Below are 17,158 nucleotides of genomic sequence, written 5' to 3'. Positions count from 1 at the left end.
AGGAAAGTGGTATGAAAATGTATAATTAGAAACTTAAACAATTTTTTTATTGAGAATGTTTTACTTGTAGAAACCTTAAAGCATAATCTATTGAGTATTAGTCAGTTGTATGATAAGGGTTAAAGTATAAAATTTTTCCCACTAGATGCATAATAAGCCAAAATGGAATTGATGTTTTGAATTGAATTAGGGTAAACAATGTGTAGATGCTTCATTTAAATTATATTAAATCTCCTAATAATTTTTATTTGAAAATAATTTCGGATGAATCATGGTTATGATATAGGAGACTTTGTCACGCTATCATAAAAAACCTTAGAAAAATTATCCAAAAAGAACTTGTTAGAGGTATACCAAAATTAAACTTTACTAAATATCACATGTGTGATGCATGTCAATTAGAAAAATAAGTGAAGTCCTTCTTTCATTCCATTAAGGATCCTAGAACTAGCAAACAATTGGAGATTATTCATATGGATCCTTTTGGATTGATTAGCACTATAAGTCTATGAAGTAAAGCATTTAAATTTTTTATTGTTGATGATTTCTCTATATTCACTTGGGTTAAATATTTATTTTATAAGAATGAATTATTTGAGGAATTTAAAATTTTTTTGAATTGGTTTCAGAGAAAACTAGGATGTGAAATTTTATCAATTCAAAGTGATCATGGAGGTAAATTTAAAAATAAAAAAATTTGAAAATTTTATAAAGAAAAAAGAATTGATTATAATTTTTCAGCACCTAGGACCCCTCAGTAAAATTGGATAGTCTAAAGAAAGAACATAACATTAATTGAATTCGCTAGAGCTATACTGGCAGAATACTCGCTTCCAAAATATTTTTGGCCTTAAGCGGTTAGTACTGCATGTTATTTTCTAAATAGGGTAAACATTAGATCCAAATTGAATAAAATACCCTATGAACTTCTTAAAGGGAGAACACTAAATTTGTTTTATTCGCATGTTTTTAGATGTAAGGTGTTCATTTATGATAATGGAAAACTCCTTTAAAAAAATTTGATCCAAAATCTGATGAAGGAATTTTTCTTGAATATTATAATATTAGAAAATATTTAGAGTTTTCAACAAGAAGACTTTGATAGTTGAGGAGAGCACACATATTGTGTTTGATGAATCTGACATTTCGGAAGAACTAAGGTTGGAAGAGGATAAAATTGAAAATAACTTTCAAGGAATTGAAAAGATGAATTTGGATGAAAATGTAAAAACAGAACTCTTTGCTTAGATAATAGAAATTTTTTGAAACTCACCCTAAGCAATTAATTTTAGGTGAACTAAATGAGGGTGTTAGGGCTAGGCATGGACTTAGCAAAGAGGTGAACCATTCTTCCTTTATATCAATGATTGAACCCACAAATATTAATCAAGCACTTTTGGATGAGTTTTGGATTTTGGCCATGCAAGAAGTGTTGAATCAATTGGTAAGAAATAATGTTTAAAAATTAATATAAAGGTCAAAAGATTAATGTGTTGTTGGAATTAAGTGAGTAATCAAAAATAAAATGAATGATTTAGGAGATGTGATTAGAAATAAGATAATATTGGTGGCTAATGGGTAGAATCAAATAGAAGGGATTGATTTTAAAGAGATTTTAGCCCATGTAGCTAGGCTTGAAGCAATTAGGATTTTGTTAGTCTTTGCATGTTTTAAAGGATTTAAACTATTTCAAATGGATGTCAAAGGTGCCTTTTTGAATGGGATAATATAAGATGATGTTTATGCTGAGCAACTTCCAGGTTTTGAAAATTCGAGAAATCCTCAAGAAATATGAAATGGATAATGCTAAACCAGTGACTACACAAATGAGTTCCTTAGTTCAATTAGATAAGGGCCCAAAGAGAAAATCTGTTGATCAAAAGAAATTTAGAGGTATAATTGGATCATTACTTTAATTGACTACTAGCAGACTAGATATAATGTTTAATATTTATTTTTATGCTAAATTTTAATGTGATCCAAAATAATTGCATTTGACAATAGTAAAAAAAAATTAAACATATCTTTTGGGAACTCAAAACTTAGGGATTTTGTATCCCAAGTTCAGCTCATCATTTAAAATTATTAGATATTTTGATTTAGACTTTGCAGGTTGTAGGGTTGATCAAAAAAGTATATTTGAAACATATCAATTCATAAGAAATTCTTTAGTTTTATGGTCTAGTAGGAAACAAAATTTTGTAGCCCTATATACTACGGAAGCTGAATATATTATCTTAGGAAGCTGTGTGGCATAAGTACTTTGGTTGAAACAATAATTGATTGATTTAGGATTTTCAATATGCATAATTCCAATTTTTTGTGATCGTACTAGTGCCATTTATATTTCAAAGAATCATATCCAACATTCTAGAATCAAATATATAGACATAAGGCATGACTTCATTAGAGATCATATAGTTAATGGAGAGATTGAATTGAATCATGTCTCTACAGAAAATCAACTTGTAGATATTTTTACAAAACCACTAGCCTTTGACACATTTAGCACCTTAAGAATGAGGTTAAGTGTGATTGATCTTAAAGCTTAGATTTAATGTTATGCAAACTTAATATATTCTTTATTTGTGTCTGTTTATTTTTGTTTCTATTTGTTTATTTGTGTGTGTTCGTTTTTTGTTTCATTTTTGTTTACTGAGTTTTTAGACTGGAAGTATGTCACTTGACTGAAATAATTAATTTTGAGAAATTTTTCTGATTTTCATGTATTGTTCTCTAAGTGTGTTATTCGTATTATACAAATATTTTTCATCCTGTACGAATTCTATAACATGTGTATGATAGGTTTCATCGTAACATGTGTACTAATTCTATAACATGTGTATTCTATAACATGTGTTTGGATTTGAGCATGCAAAACTCAATTTTTTCATAGGCTTCGTGTTGTACAATGATTTCATCGTACTGTACGATTTGAACTGATTTGTTTGTACGCATGGGGATGGTTTTATGAGTTAGGTTCGGTTATTTATTGATAATCGTATGTACAAAATGATCTTTGTCTTTATGAACCACATGCAGTTTCTATAGGGGACGAACCTAACTGTCTTTAAAATAATCTTTAATATTTTGATCATCTCGGGCAAACACATGTTCATCTGTACGATCGAATGGTCGAAAAGCCTATACGAAAGGACGCCTAAGAAATGTCATTTTATAAAAAATAGTTTCAACTTTGGCCATTTTTTTCATACATATGAAAATAATTTTTGTCCCATACGATTTCAAAATTGTAAGTATGATGTAAATTTCATACAGTACGATTATTCAGTTTTCTTTTTATATAAGGGTTTTGAAATCATTTTTATTTACTTTAATATCCCGTTCAAAACTCTCTAGAGCCCTTGTCTAAGAAATGACCAGTTCTAGCAAACGTCCATGTGGTTTTAAGGATTCTTCTTCTTCAAGTGCTGTGGATTCTAACTTCCTATCTAAGAAGTATGAAGATGCCTATTTTAGGTATATTATTACCAAGATCACCTCATCTAGACTTCTAATCCAAGATGATCTTCACTTCTCTGTAATACCTTTGTTTGCCTCAACTCAACTATCCTTCATTCTCACTTTTATCTATGCCTATCATAAAGAAACTTTTTGTTAGTTCTTATCCAACATGAGAGTAAATGAGGATCACTCTAGGATAAGTTTTATGTCCAAAGACAACATGTAGAAATAACCAAGGATGATTTAGGCAACTATCTTCATCTAAGAACCAAGGGGATTCAAGCTCACACCTTAACCTCTATAGCTAATTTTGATTACTCTGAAATTAATAAAGTTCTTAGAGGTGTCTCTCAAGTTAATCATTAGCTCGAGTTTATACCTTGAACCAAAATGCCCGGATCATCCAGCATATTTTAAGAATTTTGATTATTACTAAAGCTGGTGATCGAGTAAATATGACTCAACTCTTATCCATAGTCACATATTTTATTATGACTTAAAAGCCCTCTAATGAAGCCTAACTTATTATGGACTACTTGTACAACCTTTCAGAAATTAGACTTCCACACCATAAAAAGAAGAAAAACATGACTTTAGGACATCTTGTTGTATACATTCTTCATAAAAAGTATAATATCATTCATCGTGATCCTCCCATTGAACTATCAATTTACTTTACCGTTGCTTCTTTTTTATCACTGTTTGGGAGAGATCAGAGTTCTAGTGATGATTGTGATGAAGAAGGGAGAGCTCCCGCACCTGGACACAACCAAAATTACTTTTAGAAAATGGTCTAACGGTTTGATCATTTTGAGACTCACTTTGATGAATGTTTTGATCAAATTGAGACTCATTTAAATTAGTAGGATGTGAGATACCAAGAGGATATGGGCTGGATCTGTGGTCAGCTCGACATAGTCAATACCAATGTAGCTATAATGAATAGCTATTTTTCTATGTTCAATCAGCCTCCACCTCCAAATCAGGGCCCCTCTGAATTCTAAGTGTACTTTGTTGTTGTTCCTTCTGTCGAGCTTTTGAGAGTGATGTTATGATGTTTTTTCTTTCTTGTTTGCAGTGTTTGTGATATGTTGCTAGGTTTTTATATGATGATGTTTAATAGTGATGTTATTTGTGGTATCGTTGGGTGTGAATGTATGTGAAACTTTTTTGTATCAATGAAAAATGTCATGTTTTGGTGACATGTTCTTATTTCTTACTACTTGAAATATTAGTATGTTTAATATAAAAAACCTTTTGAAATTGATCATTGAAATGTGTTATAAATTATTTTTCTTTACAAATTAATTTTCTTACAAAAATCTAATCTTTCAAAAATTTAAATTAAATTATAATTGAATTTAGATAAGGAGATCAATTTCCTATTCTTTTAGGCAAACATAACAAGAATATCATTGCTGCAAGATTGATGTCTTATTATTTTTTATTTCTTTTCAATATGTTTTTTTTTTATTATTAGTGAAATTTGAATTTAGATTATTGATATTGAAAAGACCAAACAAGTAAATCGAAAGAAATGCATAATGTATACAAAAATCGAAAGAATACACAATGGTTCGTAAAGTGAAAAGAGATACAAAATTAGCCCAAATTGAAAAGATGCACAAAGTGTGCCACAAAGATTTGAAAGATACATAATGTCGCCAATTGCAATTTTTAATTGTATTCTTTTCACTATCATTTAATCTCTAATTCAAATCAATATAATTAACAATCATATTCTATATTGAATTTGAAGTTAACTAATCTTCATTTCATCATTTTTGTAATAACCATCTTTATTTAAATTATATAACATGAATAATAACTTTGATTAACTTTTCTTATCTTAGTTGCTCTTTGATTTAATTTTTTTTTAGTATTATGGAATTAATATTGTATTTGTAATTGGTTTAAAACCATTTTCTAGATCAATTCTTTTGGTTTATCTATTTAAACCTTTCATTTCAAGTTCTACTTTCATTTTTGTTGTTGTTATAAGGGGGAGTAGTAATATTATTTGATTAATTTATATTTGTTGTTTGATGTGTATTTTTTTATGTGTGTATGTTTTATGTGAATGTTTTAAATATTTGAATGTTTGTATTTTATGTTTTTGTTTTTTGATCGAATTATTTTTGATTTGGTGTCTTTATTTTTTTAGGGTTTATTGTTTTTTATCTTCATGAAAATCCCTAGATTTACATTGGTCATTCATTTAGGGGGAGCTAAGGAGAAATTTTTGCTTTAAATGTTAACTCAAATAATAATCGTTTTGTCATCATAAAAATGGGGGAGATTATTACAACTTAGTTTTCATAACTATATTTTTATATTATGTGTGTTTTTTATGATTCCAAATATTATTATTTTGATTATTATTTTCTCCTAACATATATTGAAAATATTGCTTTTATTATTTGTGTGTACTAATATTTTAGGGAAATCATACTCCAGACTGTTGAAGACTTCAAGTTAGATTAGATTATAGTTTATTATAAATGGAGTCTATATTTTTAAATTTTTATTTAGTCTAATAGAGTGTGATTATATTTGGATAATCATTCACACACATACTAGGGGAGTGTTAAAATAAAAAAAAAAAACTTAAAAAAATAAAAAGATGCAAACATGTAAATTGATGCAAACAGGTAAATTTTTTGAAGTCATCTTCATACAGAAGATGTCTAGAGTATGAAATTGATGCAAACAGGTAAATTTTTTGAACTGTTTACTGGGACGATCTTGAGTTTGTACATATAACATCTAGAGAACGAAATTGATACGAACTTTTTTGTCCATACAAATAGGTAAATTTTTTGAATGGTTTGTTTGCGACGATCTTGAGTTTGTACAAACGACATCCATAGTATGAAATTGTGTGCTATGTTTTCTTCCAGATGAATAGGAAAAATTTCTGAATGGTTCGTACTGTATGATATACAGTTAGTACTATATGATTAGCTTGTAAGAAAATATTTTGTACAGGATCGTACGAGCAAATTTTGAACTGTTCGTATGTACGATCGTCGATCGTACTATATTATCATGGACGGTCAAAATTGAAAATTTTAATTTTCGGATGTTTTTTTGTGTCTTACCTATATAAAGGCCTTAGAAATTGATTTGTCCTGTCTTATCTTTGTATTTTCTTTGAGAACAAGTGAAAGTAAGTTTTATGAGAGCATTTGTGAGAGAGTTCTTACAAGTGGAGATTGTGAAGGGATCACATGGTTACTCGAAGGTAAGAATCTCTTTTTCTGTTGTCAATTCTCTTTTGTACTTCTTTCAGTTTGTTCGAGAGAAGATCTTTGGAGAAGATTCAATTATATGTAGACACTTGGAGGGTGTAAAAGGACGACAATTATTTGCCGACATTTGGAGGGTGTGAAAGGACGACAGTTCTCTACTGACACTTAAACGGTGTGAAAGGATGATGGTTCTCTGCTGACACTTGGAGGGTGTGAAAGGATGATAATATTCTGTCAACAATTAGAGGATATAAAAGGATGATGGTACTCTGCCGACACTTGGAGAGTGTGAAAAGACGATGGTACTTTGTGGCACTGGGGATTGGTGGAAGACAGGGTAGTTATAAAGGCTGCTCCGCATTGCTGTGGGAGCAAAAGGAGGGACACTTTACTAATAGTGCAATACCTTAAGAGGGAGTCTTCAGAGAATGGATGTAGGTCTAGTTAGACTAAACCACTATAAATTTCTATGTTCTTTTTTTTTGCAATTTTATTTTTCTGTACATCTTTATTTAAGTGGTTCAAAGTTTTATTTTGTTAAAAAATTTAATTATTGTATTCATTAATTTTAAAATGGTTTTTCATTCAAGAGGAAGTTTTTAAAATTATCAATTCACCCTCCTCTTGGTTAGTCTTGGGACAATTACATTAGGTCTAACAACCTATACAAACTTTTCAGCATCAGCATAATAGAATCCAACCTTGGCCACCCATTGGTGCCAGCATCACATAATAACACTTTATACCATATTTTTTTTAATGCATTTTACTAATTAAAACATAATTAGATTGAAATCAAAAATTGTGAAAAATATCCTAACAGTAAACAACATAAATACTACTGAGTAAAATTTGTAATTTTCAAACATAATCAAATTAGCACAAATTGTGTAAAATATTATTGTGAAGCTTTAATTGAATTAAAGCACTATTTTATATATGTAAAAAAATTAAGTAGGCAAAAATCATTATTTTTTAAAAATCACCAAATTTTTTTTTTCAAAATATACACAAGATGTTCATAATCACAGTGTCTATAACATATAAAATATTACGCGGCGAAAGTTTTACAAAAATAAAGTTATACTTATTTTTTGGTTACAAAAATATAAATTTGATTGAAAAATTATCAAAAACATAAAATTATTGAAATCTAAAATAGGCAAAACACAAACTATCTCGAGATGAGTAAAATTTTCAAGTAGGCTGATGGATGAAAATCGTTCTACGGCTGTCAAAATCCAAATTCATTTTTATCTCACCTCTCTTTTCTTCTCAATTTTCCCAACATGTTCTCTTCCATTTCATGTTTGAAAAAAATGAAGATGAGCTTTTTAATAAAATTTAAAATGACTTTAAATATGAGTGACTTTCGATATTTTATAAAATAATAATATTTTAATGAATTTTGAGTATAAAATTTATAAAAATTTCATTAGGGCTTCAAAAATTATAATTTTTTTTTTATAAATAACTTATTTTATTTAGAAAATTTATGTGAAATTAATTTATAAAACAGACACTTGATGGTCCCAAAACCCCCACTTGTACTGCTAGGTAACAATTTCTTAAGGAATTTTGTCAGTGCCCAAAAATTATGAAAAAATTAAAACAAAACAAAAGGAATATTATGGAGAAGATGATTTATTGTTTGGGATTATAACGACTCCTGAATAAGTTCCTGAATGTTGCAGGTAAAAATACAATTTTCAAAAGTTTGAGTTATAACAGCAGCCAAGCCTACGGGCTAGGGAATGAGCACATGCAGGCAAGGCTGCCAGCATGTGTGGGCGATCATGGGCATAAGCATGGGAACGAGCTCAGGTGCGATGCGGGTGCAGTCAGAAGTCTGGGACGGATCGTTGCAGGTGCCAGTGCGAGATTTTTGTGGCTAAGAGGGTAACATGGGTCAGTTTTTAGTTAATTTCAAGTTTTCGGGTTGTCCCAAGCCCGACTGAAATAAAAAATGGGTTAGAAAATGAAACTCAAACCTAACACAATTATAAAACAGGTTGATCCGAATCTAAAAATTTTCAGGTTGGGTTCGGGCCAGTTTTTTTGTCCGGTTAAATATTGACTCACCTAGGTATAATTGAGATGGAGCTTCACAAGAAGACTGAGGAGGGAAGAGCGAGGGGTTGGTGGTTGATCGGACCAAACATATCTAAGCAGACCAACTCAAAATAATCGAGAAAAATAACTGAACTGATTCATGGGTTCTCTTCGATTGTGGTTTAGAGTTTTGGGCAGCTATCGGGTTCTGTGTGATCAAACTCAATTCAAGTTAATATGATACCTTAATTAAGCTAAAATTTTGTTCTAAATTATTGATTCAATGGTAGTGAAACAATTTTAATTGAGTAAAAACTACATATGTCTTTCCATTTTTTCATCAGCACTACTAATTTTAGATGTTTCCTATATGAGTATAATATTTATCCACTCTTCTAACTGGGTCATCAGAAGACCACTATTTTATGAGACCAAACCATTTGAGGCTACTCTCTCTAATCTTATCTTCCACTTTTATGACCAAACCATTTAAGGCGAGTCTCTCTAATCTTATCTTCCACTTGAGCTACTTAAAAAAAGTAGTTAAGCTACTCAGATCCTCTCTTTCATATACGAGTTATCAGTAGTTGTCTCACCCGTTCGTGTGACTATGTCTTTCTTCTTGTAGAGTTGGAGCCTTTCCTTAGCCAAATAAATGAGCATCCCTAGTCTACAAAGGAATATCATAATAATTAATTAATACAATTTTTTAACTATGAATTATTCCTATCATAATCTCAATATTTTTTTTTCTTTCTTATTAGATTAATATTTGTTCTAACATTTACATGTATATGCTCATTTCGTATCCTATCTCTAAGAGTAAAACCACTCATCCACATGAGCATCCTCATATTTATAACACTCAACTTAATATCACGCTTCTCTATGGCTAACATTCTACACCATAAAGCATTGCAGGTCTCACGACCATCTTATTGAATTTTCCTTAAATTTGAGGGAGATTTTTCTATCACACAATAAGCCTGATTTATTCTCTACTTCAACCATCAAATAAAAAGAATCTAACATTGCAAAAAATTTTGGCTTGTTATACTCCAACGTTGTTATATATACCTTTTTTTTAAGATTACAAATTATTGTGAATCTAGATTCAGGAATTATAATTTTGATGATAGCAAATATTTCTGTTACTTCTGTTTCTCTACGATTGCCTTACCTACTAATGTTTCTGGTCCACAATGTCGAGCGCAACTCAAGCCAGCTCAAAATTGGGTAAACTAGGACTAAGTCTATTTGTAAACTATCGTTAAATTGTTTTTACCCTTTCTTGAGTCAATTGTAAATAATGTGAGTCCTGAGGCTAAGTAACCTTGCACACACACACTTGAGGGAAAAATTTTGACTGTTTTAGAGTTTTCTGTTTTTGATCATATCGTCCGGGATGATCCAAAATGTCCTGGACGATCAGTTAAAAATAAAAACCCTAATTAAGGCATCCTGGTTAAGGTAGTCGCAATTAAGCAAATCGTCCAGGATGATATTATTATTATTATCCGGGACGATAGGCTCAAATTAGAAAGAATCAACCACTAGGTCTCTTTAGGCATGTTTTATTTTTGGACATCACTTAGGACATCGTCCTAGATGATACAACGAAATTATTCCTAAATTAGTCTAGTAATTAAGAAAATCAATTAAGGTTTGATTACTAAATCATATCATCCTAGACGATCGCATGATCATCCGGGACAATCAGTTAAACAAATCTTAGTTCTTCCTGGATGACCTGAACGATGCTTTGGATGATATATAGTGATTTGAACTAATCATTCGGGACGATCCAAAATTGTTATGGACGATCAAGTTATTTTTTCAACATCCAAACATCCATCCAGAGCAATGTTCTAGACTATAGCCCCCCACAATACCCCTTAATAATACTGGGAGTATTACAAACATAAACATAACAATTTCATCATTTTATCATACTATACTTTTGAACATTTGAATTTTTTTTATAAAACATCCAACAGTTATCATTCATCTCATCAAACGGAAGCATCTAATAATTAAAATTTTCAATAAATACATAGTTACAGAGCCACTAAGGAAAACCAAATAAATCTTGCATTGGGATGTTCACATACCTTAAACTTAGTTTCACAAACAGAATTAAAACTAACATGAAACATTTAAGTCTTTGCCATTAGTTTTTTCCGTCCTTTTTTTTTTCCTGTAACAATAGCCAGTAAGAAGTGTACTAGTGAGCTATGAGGCTCCATAAGTTATGCAAATTTAAATAACATTTATACATGCATGATTCTAAAATTTATAACATTGAAAATATAAATAAAAGTTAAACAAACTTAAGAATACATCATAAAACCCCGTTGGGCATTAACCTTTATTTTCTCTTAAATCCATACTAAATATCAATTTTAGTCATAAAAAGATTTGGCTATTCATTCATAAAAATATTTAATGGAGCCTAGGTAAACCTGTCATTATCACCATTAAATTACATAGAGGTCTCTTTTGCCTCTTTAGGGGCCCCTTTTGCCCCACCTGCTATGCAGGTAACATATCTCCGGGGTCCCTTTTGCCCCACTTACAATGCGGTGTACATGAGGGCACTTTTGTCTCACCTGACATTATAAGTTATACATCTTTTTATAGCCAAATTTTACTTTAATTGGATATTCAGTACACATTTCATATTCATTATTCATACTTAACTTTTTATTTACAAACCTGTATAAGTGTCTTTCACTTAAAATTTACATGTAATAATGTATTGACAATATGAAATAATTGAGATCTTTTCAATTTATAATCAACTAAAAAAACATTATAGTCATCATCATGAATCTTATATTAAACTTCAGTGATACATATATACAAATGGTTGATCATACATAAAAACCTAGAAGTATACTCAATTTCATTAAATTAAACAAACATGATTTATCTGATTTCCATTTGCAAGTATTCATATGGATATGAATTTGTTTATTCATAAAATGCATAAGAGATGCATTTTCATATTTCCTAATTGGAATTATCTTAACACAATTAATAGTTGAAATAAATCAATTGACATTGTATGCATCAAGAGTTTCTAACATTTACTTTTAATTTATAATTACAAAACTTACCTCTTTGACGAAGTGCTCTTCCCATTCTACACCATATATCCTCTTCTTTTGATAAACTATCTTAAATTCTCCTCTATGCATCTATCTCCTTCTTTCTCCTAATACTTCTTATTCTTTCTATTCATCTTAACTTTCATTTGTTTATTACTCCTCCAGAATTATTGTTCCTTCAACCCTTATCGTCTAGAAAGTTCTGAATACTCCACTAAACCTTTCTAGAAAATTTCCACTGTGTGCACTCGACTAACAACTGCACCACAAAAAAATTCACTGTGCTACAGTGCAGCGGGTACTGTAGAGAATTGGCTACAGAAATTCCTGCACATATCTGGAACTCCTCCGCCTTCTTCAACAAGAATTTCTGCGAAGTCACAATTGCTCGTCTGTTCTCTACACTATGCCGAACTGGACAACAAAACTTCTACTGCCAAAACTTAACCATTCTTCCGCTTCTGGTTGTTTCCTGCTTTGCACAATGCCTATTCCTTCACAGTTCAAGCACTATGCCAACATTATTTCACTGTACCGATTTTTCCACTACAGTCTACAATCCCTTATCTGATATGCTGCTGGCTTGTGTGAATTCCTAACAGAGATAGGATTTCTGCTGGTTCCCGTGGAGCAAATTAAGATATTGACAATGAGGCCCACGCATGACTGCTATTATAACTTCTTTTCAGCCAAGTGATCTTTTCAATTAATTATTAGCTAAATCATATATCCATGTTATATTATTAAAATCCTATAAGTAAAACTAACAGACTTTAATTAGTATCAATTCTAAAATATGAATCCTTTAACTTTTATCATTTGCTAATTAATTCTAATTTAACTGTTAATATTAATTTAATAGTAAATTATTAATAGTAAATTTTAATATAAAAATTTGTATTTTATATGGATGATATGTGACGTTTTGTACTAATCAGCCCGGATGATTGTAAGATCGTCCTGAACGATATAGTTGTTTTTCCATCATCCAGACATCCATCCAGGGTGAAGGTCTGGATGATATTCAATGACTTGAACTAATCGTACAGGACGATATACTATCATCCTGGATGATATGAACAAAAGAACCTTCTAATCGTCCAGACTCTCACAAATCATCTTAGTTGATTGAGCTAAATTTGAACTGATCGTACAGGATGATCGGTCGATCTTCCTGGACGATCTTTGATTATTAGGTTTAAATTAGGGAAAATTGGAAGCCCTTGTATTTAAGATCTATTATTTTCTCAAGAGGATATCTTTTGCTGCTGTTCCTACCTGAGAGAGCCAAAAGGAGAGGGAGAGCAAGGGAGAGAGAGAGAGAGAGGATATTGTGAGGGAGAGTTTGTGAGGGGTTTCACAAAGGTTGCTCAAAGCAAGGATCCAAGTCATTTTCTTCGGTCATTGTCCCTAGTTCCTTGGAGGTTCGAGAGAGGTCTTCTTCAGCAACTTATCGAGGTTCCTTACTTGATTCTAGAGGAAGCAAAATGAGTTGGGTCCTCCGCCTGTTATAGGAGGAGGCAAAAGGAGTTAGGTTCTCTGCCTGCTTCAAGATGAAGCAAAAGGAGTTGGATTTTATGCCTCACCGGGGTCGGTTGAAAAGAGTTTTTGTACGGTCTTCTCCATCTTGCTATGGGGGCAAAAGGAGAGACACTGTGTTTAGTGCAATACCCGAAGGAGAGGCTCCGGGGAGTGGACGTAGGTCATGTTGACCGAACCACTATAAAATTTTGTGTGTTATTTTTTATTGTATTTTTCACATTTATTTTATCCCACTTTAATTTTTATGGTGATTATTTGATTATGTTTGTGATTTTGTTTAAAGAATTTTTAAAACACCAATTCACTCCCCCCTCTTTTAGTTTTCCTCGGGCTAGTTCACAAGGGCTTAACATCCCTAACAAACTTTCAAGTGACATCAGTGCACTTTCAAGTGGATTCAGAGAAGAATTCATAAAAATAAGTTTTTAAAAACTTATGAAATTTGATCTATGGCTAACTTCAGTAATCGTAATATTACAAAAAGGTACTATATTACCCGAACACCTTTGTTTGACAATATTCCTTTTGATTTTTAGAAAACTCGCATGTCTACATTTTTATAATTGATTAATTACCGCATGTGGATGCTTGTTAAGGATGGATATTCATCACCAACTTTTGAAATTAATTGGATTAAAACTGAACTTCCTTTTACTGAATGGGATTTTGATGATAGGGATTTAGCATAACTTAATGCAAAATGTTTAAATTATTTTTTCTGTGCTTTGAAATCAGAAGATTATACACGTGTTTCAACTTGTGCTACTAGAAAAGAAATTTAGGTTAGATTTTGTATCACTTATAAATGAACAAATGAAGTTAAGCAATCTATGTTGAATATTTTATTGCATGACTACACACTTTTTCGTATGAAACCTATTGAATCAATTTCTAACATGTATACTAAGTTTACTCAAATTATCATCTTATTACATGCCTTAGGAAGAGAGCTAACTAACAATAAAAAGTGAATAAAATTTTGATATGCTTTCCTTCTTCTTTTGATGCTTAGATTACTACAATAACTGAATCTAATAAGAATTTGAATACTTACTATGTTGATAACTTACTTGGGTCACTTATTGCTTACGAGCATTAGGTGAACCAAAGGCAACTTGATGCAGGTGAGAAGAAAAAAGGTGAAAATTATGGCACTGAAAGCTAACGATACAAATATAATTTCTTTTGGGTCTAAAAAATGATGATGTCGCCTTAATCACTAGGCAATTTAAAAGCTTTCTAAGAAAAAATCACAAGCACCATCAGTGGTGGAAAAAAGGTAAGGATAGCAAAAATTTTAAAAGTTCTTCTGATATGATTTGTTTTGAATGTAGGAAGCTGAGACATATTAAAGCTGATTTCCCTACACTTAAGACTCACTCATGCAAGGATAAGGGTGAGGAGAAACCCAATTTCAAGAAGGACAAGAGCAGTTCCAAAAGGCATTATGGGCAGATTCTACATTGGGCTCCTCTAAGACTGAAGTGGAGGAGGAGACACTAAACTTGTGCTTGATGGTCGATAATTAAATTGGTTAGTCTGACCAAGAAAAGGTATGTAAACTAACCTATGATCAATTACTTGAAGTTTGTGAGAAAACTCATACATCATATAGAAAACTTAAGAAATCACATGCTAGTTTGAAATTGAAAATTTTAAATTTATAAAAAGAGCATGAAATTTTATTTAAAGATCATTCTACAATTGATAGCAATTACATGTCATTACTTAATGAGTTTGATGAATTAAATAAAACTATTATGAGTTAGTAATTGAGAATGATTCATTGAAAACATCTTACACTGCACTTGAAACTGATTTTAAAACATATATTAATGAAGCTGAAAGTAGGGGGCACTATTTGAAGTTTGATAAGGTGATTTTAGAAAGTGCTAACTCGATGTTTAAAGATGAATTAAAAGCACTTAAAGAAAATAGGACTACACCCAAACCTGATCTAAAAGTTTTGAAACCTAGGAAGAGGCATTATAACCTGAATAGATTAGTAAACCCTTTTCTTGGTGTTAGATATTTTTCATGTGGCGTGCTAGGACACATTTCACATACTTGTACTGTTCACCGTAATACACATTAGGTGTGGAGACCCAAATTTCATGATTCACAGCATAACACACATGCATTGCATTCTTCTTTTCATAAGAAGGGACCCAAATTTATTTGGGTTCCTAAATCGAATGTTTAATGAATTTATAAGCTTTCTCTCACGAAGGACCCATGAGAGAATATGGTACCTGGTCAGCGGAGGCTCACGACACATAATTACATAAACTTATTTCTTAATAAATACTAATTTGCATGTTTTCTGCTTTATTGCTTGTTGTTATTTTATATTCTTTCTTTTTAGTTTTGATTGTTGATTTTTTATTTGTTGTTATTTTATAATGTTTTCATCTATGATGTTCTTATTTGTTAGTTTTTCTTTTTAGTCATAATAGAAATAATATTTTATGCCTTGTTTTTGTTTTTGAAAATTTGTAGTTAATGTTTGACATCCCTAAATCAGTTAAAGGGAGAAACACCTTGATTATATCCCTTTCTCTAACTTCTTTTAGTGGTGTACTTTTCTTTTCTAAATAAAAGTCTATCTCAAATTAACAACTGGACTTTGTGATTGAGATCTTTTCAATCTTGTTAAAGTAATCTATCTTATATAAATAATGTTCAAAGTCATTAAATCACTTTCAAGCTTTCGTAATCTTATCGTTGCTTTTATCATATGAAATGATTCTGCTTTATGGTTTACTTTTTCTTATATTAGAGAGTGAGTTTTTATTCTCTAATATATGGAAGATATTCTAAACACTGAGAGTAATTAAGAGTTTTTAAAAAAGATCTAGCTTACAAAAAATGTCAAGGACATAAAATGAGCCCCAAAAAGAAGAAAAACTAAAAAGATGCGCAATGACCGTAAAAAAAAAATGAATGATACACAAAAGTATATCAAAAATCAAAAGATGCACAAAGTGCGCCAATAAATTGACAAGAGGCATAAAATGAGCCTATAAAATGTAAGTTTCCTTCTCTTTCAAATCTTTAAATCTTAGAATAATTCATGTGTCACTTGATATTTTCAAAGGCTTGATTTCAAATTTTATGATTGTAACAAATTACTTTGGTATATTATTCTATAAGATAGTTTTCTGAAACCAAGTTGTGAGCATATCTCTTTTTCTCATCCAATTAGTTTTCTAAGTTAGCTCTGCTCTCCCTTCTTCGCACTTGCCTCCAAGTCCAATCATATGGTTAAACATCTGATTCTCGAGCATATCACCCAGTACCATTCGAACCTAATCTGTAAGCCAAGACCGCTTAAGCCTACACCATCCAGTCAACTGAATCCCCTTTCCTCAGTGTAAAAGAACCACAACCAATGTCCTTATACGAATGATGGCAATAAGTTGTTTGGCCCCCATTTTTCTCCCTCCCGTTCGACTTCCATAGTTGAAATAGAAGCATGCCTTTTGGCCTTGTTGCTTTGGTTGATGCAATTAAGCCTCGAACCAGAATTGTTTTGCTAGGTGTAAACTTGATTTCTGCCTCTTCATACATACTTGAATATGTTGGTCTATAGGGTTAGGTTGTAAGCCCAACCATACGGGCTACTTATCTTATAAGGCTAGGTCGTAAGACCCATCATTAGGAAACTTCCATGAAAGCCATAAGACATATCCAACTAAAACTCTCAAGCATCTTAAGTTATAGGGCTAAGTTGTAAGA

The sequence above is a fragment of the Dendrobium catenatum genome, unplaced genomic scaffold, assembly GCF_001605985.2.
Source record: "Dendrobium catenatum unplaced genomic scaffold, ASM160598v2 fragScaff_scaffold_1284, whole genome shotgun sequence".
In the NCBI taxonomy this organism is placed as follows: domain Eukaryota; kingdom Viridiplantae; phylum Streptophyta; class Magnoliopsida; order Asparagales; family Orchidaceae; genus Dendrobium; species Dendrobium catenatum.
Note: the sequence above shows the minus strand (reverse complement) of the source record.